The following is an 8,913-nucleotide window of genomic DNA, read 5'->3' as shown; positions in this document are numbered from 1 at the left end:
GGCGGGCTTAATGCGCGACTAGGGGAGCAATTGGAAAGTGTGGCCGGCGTGAGGGACGCCTGTGCGGGCGTGGAGAGTCAATGTGGAGTGCTTGTGAGCACGGAGTGTGTAGTAAGGGTGTGTTCCTGCGCTTGCCCTGCCCCAAAGCACTTGTTTTCCCCCAGACCCAAAGTGAATTGGTTAATGAGTTCCATGTCGAAAAATGAATTGGTTAATGAGTTCCACGTCGGCTGGCGGCGGCGGTTGGCTTTAATAACCGTAGGCGGGCTTAATGCGCGACTAGGGGGGCAATTTGAAAGTGTGGCCGACGTGAGGGACGCCTGTGCGGGCGTGGAGAGTCAATGTGGAGTGCTTGTGAGCACGGAGTGTGTAGTAAGGGTGTTTTCCTGCGCTTGCCCTGCCCCAAAGCACTTGTTATCCCCCAGACCCAAAGTGAATTGGTTAATGAGTTCCATGTCGAAAAGTGAATTGGTTAATGAGTTCCACGTCGGCTGGCGGCGGCGGTTGGCTTTAATAACCGTAGGCGGGCTTAATGCGCGACTAGGGGGGCAATTTGAAAGTGTGGCCGGCGCGAGGGGCGCCTGTGCGGGCGTGGAGAGTCAATGTGGAGTGCTTGTGAGCACGGAGTGTGTAGTAAGGGTGTTTTCCTGCGCTTGCCCTGCCCCAAAGCACTTGTTATCCCCCAGACCCAAAGTGAATTGGTTAATGAGTTCCATGTCGAAAAGTGAATTGGTTAATGAGTTCCACGTCGGCTGGCGGCGGCGGTTGGCTTTAATAACCGTAGGCGGGCTTAATGCGCGACTAGGGGGGCAATTTGAAAGCGTGGCCGGCGCGAGGGGCGCCTGTGCGGGCGTGGAGAGTCAATGTGGAGTCCTTGTGCGCACGGAGTGTTGAGTAAGGGCGTGTTTCTGCATGTGCCCTGACCCTAAGCATAACCCTAAGCCTAACTCTAAGACTAACCCAAACCCGCGCCCTAACCCTAACACAAAGCCTAACCCTAGCCCGAGCACGAGCCCTCACCCAAACCCTAGCCCTAACCCTAACCCGAACCCTAACACTAAGCCTAACCCTAGCCCGAGCACTAGCCCTCACCCTAACCCTAGCCCTAACCCTAACCCTAACACTAACCCTAACCCTAGCCCAAACCCTAACCCTAACCGTGGCCCTAACCCTAACCAAAGCCCTAGCCCTAGCCCTAACCCTAACACTAACCCTAACCCTAACACTAACCCTAACCCTAGCCCAAACCCTAACCCTAACCAAAGCGCTAACCCTAGCCCTAACCCTAACACTAACCCTAACCCTAACCCTAGCCCAAACCCTAACCCTAACCCTAACCCTAACCGTGGCCCTAACCCTAACCAAAGCCCTCACCCTAGCCCTAACCCTAACACTAACCCTAACACTAACCCTAACCCTAGCCCAAAACCTAACCCAAACCCTAACCAAAGCCCTAACCCTCGCCCAAACCCTAACCCTAACCGTGGCCCTAACCCTAACCAAAGCCCTAACCCTAGCCCTAACCCTAACACTAACCCTAACCCTAACACTAACCCTAACCCTAGCCCAAACGCTAACCCTAACCCTAACCAAAGCCCTAACCCTAACCCTAACACTAACCCTAACCCTAACCCTAACCCTAGCCCAAACCCTAACCCTAACCCTAACCGTGGCCCTAGCCCAAACCCTAACCCTAAACCTAACCAAAGCCCTAACCCTAGCCCTAACCCTAACACTAACCCTAACCCTAACCCTAACCCTAGCCCAAACCCTAACCCTAACCCTAACCGTGGCCCTAACCCTAACCCTAACCAAAGCCCTAACCCTAGCCCTCACCCTAACACTAACCCTAACCCTAACCCTAACACTAGCCCTAACCCTAACCCTAACCCTAACCGTGGCCCTAACCCTAACCATAGCCCTAACGCTAGCCCTAACCCTAACACTAACCCTAACACTAAGCCTAACCCTAGCCCGAGCCCTAGCCCTAGCCCTAACCCTAACCCTAGCCTAACCCTAAGCCTAACCCTAAGGGAGCAATTTGAAAGTGTGGCCGGCGCGAGGGACGCCTGTGCGGGCGTGGAGAGTCGATGTGGAGTCCTTGTGAGCATGGAGTGTGTTGTAAGGGCGTGTTTCTGCCTGTGCCTTGACCCTAACACTAACCCTAACCCTAGCGCTAACCCTAACCGTAGCCGTCACCCGAACCCTAACCCGAGCCCTAGCCCTAGCCCTCACCCTAACCCTAACCCTAACGGAGCAATTTGAAAGTGTGGCCGGCGTGAGGGGCGCCTGTGCGGGCGTGGAGAGTCAATGTGGAGTGCTTGTGAGCATGGAGTGTGTAGTAAGGGCGTGTTTCTGCCTGTGCCTTGACCCTAACCCTAACCCGAACCCTAACCCTAACCGCGGGTGCGGGGGGGGGGGGGGGGGGGGTTGAACAAACACCGGGGAAGCCATTAACCAACAGCGGGGAGTACATTAAGCAGTTGCCCTTAGTCTCAGGAGCAGCGGGGAACAGATTATCCAACAGCCGGGAAAACATTCACCAACTTCGGGGGAAAGCATGAACGAAATATCGGGAAGACATGAACCAACGGCAGGCAAAACACTGGGGAAGCCAGGAACCAACAACGGGGAGTACACTAAGCAGCTGCCCTTAGTCTCAGGAGTAGCGGGGAACAGATTAAGCAACAGCCGGGAAAAGATCAGCCAACCGCGGGGGAACTCATTAACCAGTTTCGTGGGAACTCATTAACCAGTTTCGGGAAAACCTCCACCAAAGGCGGGGAAAGCATCGACCAACGGCGGGGAAGCCACTGTCCAACAGTGGGGAGCACATTAAGCAGCTGCCCTTAGTCTCAGGAGCAGCGGGGATCAGATTAAGCAACAGCCGGGAAAAGATCAGCCAACCGCGGGGGAACTCATTAACCAGTTTCGTGGGAACTCATTAACCAGTTTCGTGGGAACTCATTAACCAGTTTCGGGAAAACATCCACCAAAGGCGGGGAAAGCATCAACCAACGGCGGGGAAGCCATTGTCCAACCGGGGGGAGCACATTAAGCAGCTGCCCTTAGTATCAGGAGCAGCGGGGATCAGAATAAGCAACAGCCGGGAAAAGATCAGCCAACCGCGGGGGAACTCATTAACCAGTTTCGTGGGAACTCATTAACCAGTTTCGTGGGAACTCATTAACCAGTTTCGGGAAAACTTCCACCAGAGGCGGGGAAAACATGAACCAACGGCGGGGAAGCCATTGTCCAACAGACGGGAGCACATTAAGCAGCTGCCCTTAGTATCAGGAGCAGCGGGGATCAGATTAAGCAACAGCCGGGAAAAGATCAGCCAACCGCGGGGGAACTCATTAACCAGTTTCGTGGGAACTCATTAACCAGTTTCGTGGGAACTCATTAACCAGTTTCGGGAAAACTTCCACCAGAGGCGGGGAAAACATGAACCAACGGCGGGGAAGCCATTGTCCAACAGACGGGAGCACATTAAGCAGCTGCCCTTAGTATCAGGAGCAGCGGGGATCAGATTAAGCAACAGCCGGGAAAAGATCAGCCAACCGCGGGGGAACTCATTAACCAGTTTCGTGGGAACTCATTAACCAGTTTCGGGGGAACTCATTAACCAGTTTCGGGAAAACCTCCACCAAAGGCGGGGAAAACATCAAAAAACGGCGGGGAAGCCATTGTCCAACAGGGGGGAGCACATTAAGCAGCTGCCCTTAGTATCAGCAGCAGCGGGGATCAGATTAAGCAACAGCCGGGAAAAGATCAACCAACCGCGGGGGAACTCATTAACCAGTTTCGTGGGAACTCATTAACCAGTTTCGGGGGAACTCATTAACCAGTTTCGGGAAAACCTCCACCAAAGGCGGGGAAAGCATGAACCAACGGCGGGGAAGCCATTGTCCAACCGGGGGGAGCACATTAAGCAGCTGCCCTTAGTATCAGGAGCAGCGGGGATCAGATGAAGCAACAGCCGGGAAAAGATCAGCCAACCGCGGGGGAACTCATTAACCAGTTTCGGGGGAACTCATTAACCAGTTTCGGGAAAACATGAACCAAAGGCGGGGAAAACATCAAACAACGGCGGGGAAGCCATTGTCCAACAGGGGGGAGCACATTAAGCAGCTGCCCTTAGTAGCAGGAGCAGCGGGGTACAAATGAACCAGCAGCGGGGAAAACAACTTCGTGGGAACTCATTAACCAGTTTCGTGGGAACTCATTAACCAGTTTCGGGAAAACGTCCACCAAAGGCGGGGAAAGCATCAACCAACGGCGGCGAAGCCATTGTCCAACAGTGGGGAGCACATTAAGCAGCTGCCCTTAGTATCAGGAGCAGCGGGGATCAGATTAAGCAACAGCCGGGAAAAGATCAGCCAACCGCGGGGGAACTCATTAACCAGTTTCGTGGGAACTCATTAACCAGTTTCGTGGGAACTCATTAACCAGTTTCGGGAAAACTTCCACCAAAGGCGGGGAAAACATGAACCGACGGCGGGGAAGCCATTGTCCAACAGACGGGAGCACGTTAAGCAGCTGCCCTTAGTATCAGGAGCAGCGGGGATCAGATGAAGCAACAGCCGTGAAAAGAACAGCCAACCGCGGGGGAACTCATTAACCAGTTTCGTGGGAACTCATTAACCAGTTTCGGGGGAACTCATTAACCAGTTTCGGGAAAACTTCAACCAGAGGCGGGGAAAGCATCAACCAACGGCGGGGAAGCCTTTGTCCAACAGGGGGGAGCACATTAAGCAGCTGCCCTTAGTATCAGGAGCAGCGGGGTACAAATGAACCAGCAGCGGGGAAAACAGCTTCGTGGGAACTCATTAACCAGTTTCGTGGGAACTCATTAACCAGTTTCGTGGGAACTCATTAACCAGTTTCGGGAAAACATCAACCAGAGGCGGGGAAAACATGCACCAACGGCGGGGAAGCCATTGTCCAACAGGGGGGAGTACATTAAGCAGCTGCCCTTAGTATCAGGAGCAGCGGGGTACAAATGAACCAGCAGCGGGGAAAACAACTTCGTGGGAACTCATTAACCAGTTTCGTGGGAACTCATTAACCAGTTTCGGGAAAACGTCCACCAAAGGCGGGGAAAGCATCAACCAACGGCGGCGAAGCCATTGTCCAACAGTGGGGAGCACATTAAGCAGCTGCCCTTAGTATCAGGAGCAGCGGGGATCAGATTAAGCAACAGCCGGGAAAAGATCAGCCAACCGCGGGGGAACTCATTAACCAGTTTCGTGGGAACTCATTAACCAGTTTCGTGGGAACTCATTAACCAGTTTCGGGAAAACTTCCACCAAAGGCGGGGAAAACATCAACCAACGGCGGGGAAGCCATTGTCCTACAGTGGGGAGCACATTAAGCAGCTGCCCTTAGTATCAGGAGCAGCGGGGATCAGATTAAGCAACAGCCGGGAAAAGATCAGCCAACCGCGGGGGAACTCATTAACCAGTTTCGTGGGAACTCATTAACCAGTTTCGGGAAAACTTCCACCAAAGGCGGGGAAAGCATCAACCAACGGCGGGGAAGCCTTTGTCCAACAGTGGGGAGCACATTAAGCAGCTGCCCTTAGTATCAGGAGCATCGGTGCACAAATGAACCAGCAGCGGGGAAAACAGGTTCGTGGGAACTCATTAACCAGTTTCGTGGGAACTCATTAACCAGTTTCGGGAAAACATCAACCAGAGGCGGGGAAAACATGCACCAACGGCGGGGAAGCCATTGTCCAACAGGGGGGAGTACATTAAGCAGCTGCCCTTAGTATCAGGAGCAGCGGGGTACAAATGAACAAGCAGCGGGGAAAACAACTCCGTGGGAACTCATTAACCAGTTTCCTGGGAACTCATTAACCAGTTTCGGGAAACCTTCCACCAAAGGCGGGGAAAACATGAACCGACGGCGGGGAAGCCATTGTCCAACAGACGGGAGCACATTAAGCAGCTGCCCTTAGTATCAGGAGCAGCGGGGATCAGATTAAGCAACAGCCGGGAAAAGATCAGGAAACCGCGGGGGAACTCATTAACCAGTTTCGTGGGAACTCATTAACCAGTTTCGGGAAACCTTCCACCAAAGGCGGGGAAAACATGCACCAACGGCGGGGAAGCCATTGTCCAACAGGGGGGAGTACATTAAGCAGCTGCCCTTAGTATCAGGAGCAGCGGGGTACAAATGAACCAGCAGCGGGGAAAACAACTCCGTGGGAACTCATTAACCAGTTTCGTGGGAACTCATTAACCAGTTTCGGGAAACCTTCCACCAAAGGCGGGGAAAACATGCACCAACGGCGGGGAAGCCATTGTCCAACAGGGGGGAGTACATTAAGCAGCTGCCCTTAGTATCAGGAGCAGCGGGGTACAAATGAACAAGCAGCGGGGAAAACAACTCCGTGGGAACTCATTAACCAGTTTCCTGGGAACTCATTAACCAGTTTCGGGAAACCTTCCACCAAAGGCGGGGAAAACATGCACCAACGGCGGGGAAGCCATTGTCCAACAGGGGGGAGCACATTAAGCAGCTGCCCTTAGTATCAGGAGCAGCGGGGATCAGATTTAGCAGCAGCCGGGAAAAGATCAGGAAACCGCGGGGGAACTCATTAACCAGTTTCGTGGGAACTCATTAACCAGTTTCGTGGGAACTCATTAACCAGTTTCGGGAAATCCTCCACCAAAGGCGGGGAAAGCATCGACCAACGGCGGGGAAGCCTTTGTCCAGCAGTGGGGAGCACATTAAGGAGCTGCCCTTAGTATCAGGAGCAGCGGGGTACAAATGAACAAGCAGCGGGGAAAACAACTCCGTGGGAACTCATTAACCAGTTTCGTGGGAACTCATTAACCAGTTTCGGGAAAACGTCCACCAAAGGCGGGGAAAACATCAACCAGCGGCGGGGAAGCCATTGTCCAACAGGGGGGAGCACATTAAGCAGCTGCCCTTAGTATCAGGAGCAGCGGGGTACAAATGAACCAGCAGCGGGGAAAACAACTTCGTGGGAACTCATTAACCAGTTTCGGGGGAACTCATTAACCAGTTTCGGGAAAACGTCCACCAAAGGCGGGGAAAACATCAACCAACGGCGGGGAAGCCATTGTCCAACAGGGGGGAGCACATTAAGCAGCTGCCCTTAGTATCAGGAGCAGCGGGGATCAGATTAAGCAACAGCCGGGAAAAGATCAACCAACCGCGGGGGAACTCATTAACCAGTTCCGTGGGAACTCATTAACCAGTTTCGTGGGAACTCATTAACCAGTTTCGGGAAAACGTCCACCAAAGGCGGGGAAAACATCAACCAACGGCGGGGAAGCCATTGTCCAACAGTGGGGAGCACATTAAGCAGCTGCCCTTAGTGTCAGGAGCAGCGGGGATCAGATTAAGCAACAGCCGGGAAAAGATCAGGAAACCGCGGGGGAACTCATTAACCAGTTTCGTGGGAACTCATTAACCAGTTTCGGGAAAACCTCCACCAAAGGCGGGGAAAGCATGAACCAACGGCCGGGAAGCCCTTGTCCAACAGTGGGGAGCACATTAAGTAGCTGCGCTTAGTATCAGGAGCAGCGGGGATCAGATTAAGTAACAGCCGGGAAAAGATCAGCCAACCGCGGGGGAACTCATTAACCAGTTTCGTGGGAACTCATTAACCAGTTTCGGGAATACTTCCACCAAAGGCGGGGAAAACATGAACCAACGGCGGGGAAGCCATTGTCCAACAGTGGGGAGCACATTAAGCAGCTGCCCTTAGTATCAGGAGCAGCGGGGTACAAATGAACCAGCAGCGGGGAAAACAGCTTCGTGGGAACTCATTAACCAGTTTCGTGGGAACTCATTAACCAGTTTCGTGGGAACTCATTAACCAGTTTCGGGAAAACATCCACCAAAGGCGGGGAAAGCATCAACCAACGGCGGGGAAGCCATTGTCCAGCGGTGGGGAGCACATTAAGCAGCTGCCCTTAGTATCAGGAGCAGCGGGGTACAAATGAACAAGCAGCGGGGAAAACAACTCCGTGGGAACTCATTAACCAGTTTCGTGGGAACTCATTAACCAGTTTCGGGAAACCTTCCACCAAAGGCGGGGAAAACATGCACCAACGGCGGGGAAGCCATTGTCCAACAGGGGGGAGTACATTAAGCAGCTGCCCTTAGTATCAGGAGCAGCGGGGTACAAATGAACCAGCAGCGGGGAAAACAACTCCGTGGGAACTCATTAACCAGTTTCGTGGGAACTCATTAACCAGTTTCGGGAAACCTTCCACCAAAGGCGGGGAAAACATGCACCAACGGCGGGGAAGCCATTGTCCAACAGGGGGGAGTACATTAAGCAGCTGCCCTTAGTATCAGGAGCAGCGGGGTACAAATGAACAAGCAGCGGGGAAAACAACTCCGTGGGAACTCATTAACCAGTTTCGTGGGAACTCATTAACCAGTTTCGGGAAACCTTCCACCAAAGGCGGGGAAAACATGCACCAACGGCGGGGAAGCCATTGTCCAACAGACGGGAGCACATTAAGCAGCTGCCCTTAGTATCAGGAGCAGCGGGGATCAGATTAAGCAACAGCCGGGAAAAGATCAGCCAACCGCGGGGGAACTCATTAACCAGTTTCGTGGGAACTCATTAACCAGTTTCGGGAAAACATCCACCAAAGGCGGGGAAAACATGCACCAACGGCGGGGAAGCCATTGTCCAACAGGGGGGAGCACATTAAGCAGCTGCCCTTAGTATCAGGAGCAGCGGGGTACAAATGAACAAGCAGCGGGGAAAACAACTCCGTGGGAACTCATTAACCAGTTTCGTGGGAACTCATTAACCAGTTTCGGGAAACCTTCCACCAAAGGCGGGGAAAACATGCACCAACGGCGGGGAAGCCATTGTCCAACAGGGGGGAGTACATTAAGCAGCTGCCCTTAGTA

Source organism: Mustelus asterias, unplaced genomic scaffold (genome assembly GCF_964213995.1).
Source record: "Mustelus asterias unplaced genomic scaffold, sMusAst1.hap1.1 HAP1_SCAFFOLD_1090, whole genome shotgun sequence".
In the NCBI taxonomy this organism is placed as follows: Eukaryota; Metazoa; Chordata; class Chondrichthyes; order Carcharhiniformes; family Triakidae; genus Mustelus; species Mustelus asterias.
Note: the sequence above shows the minus strand (reverse complement) of the source record.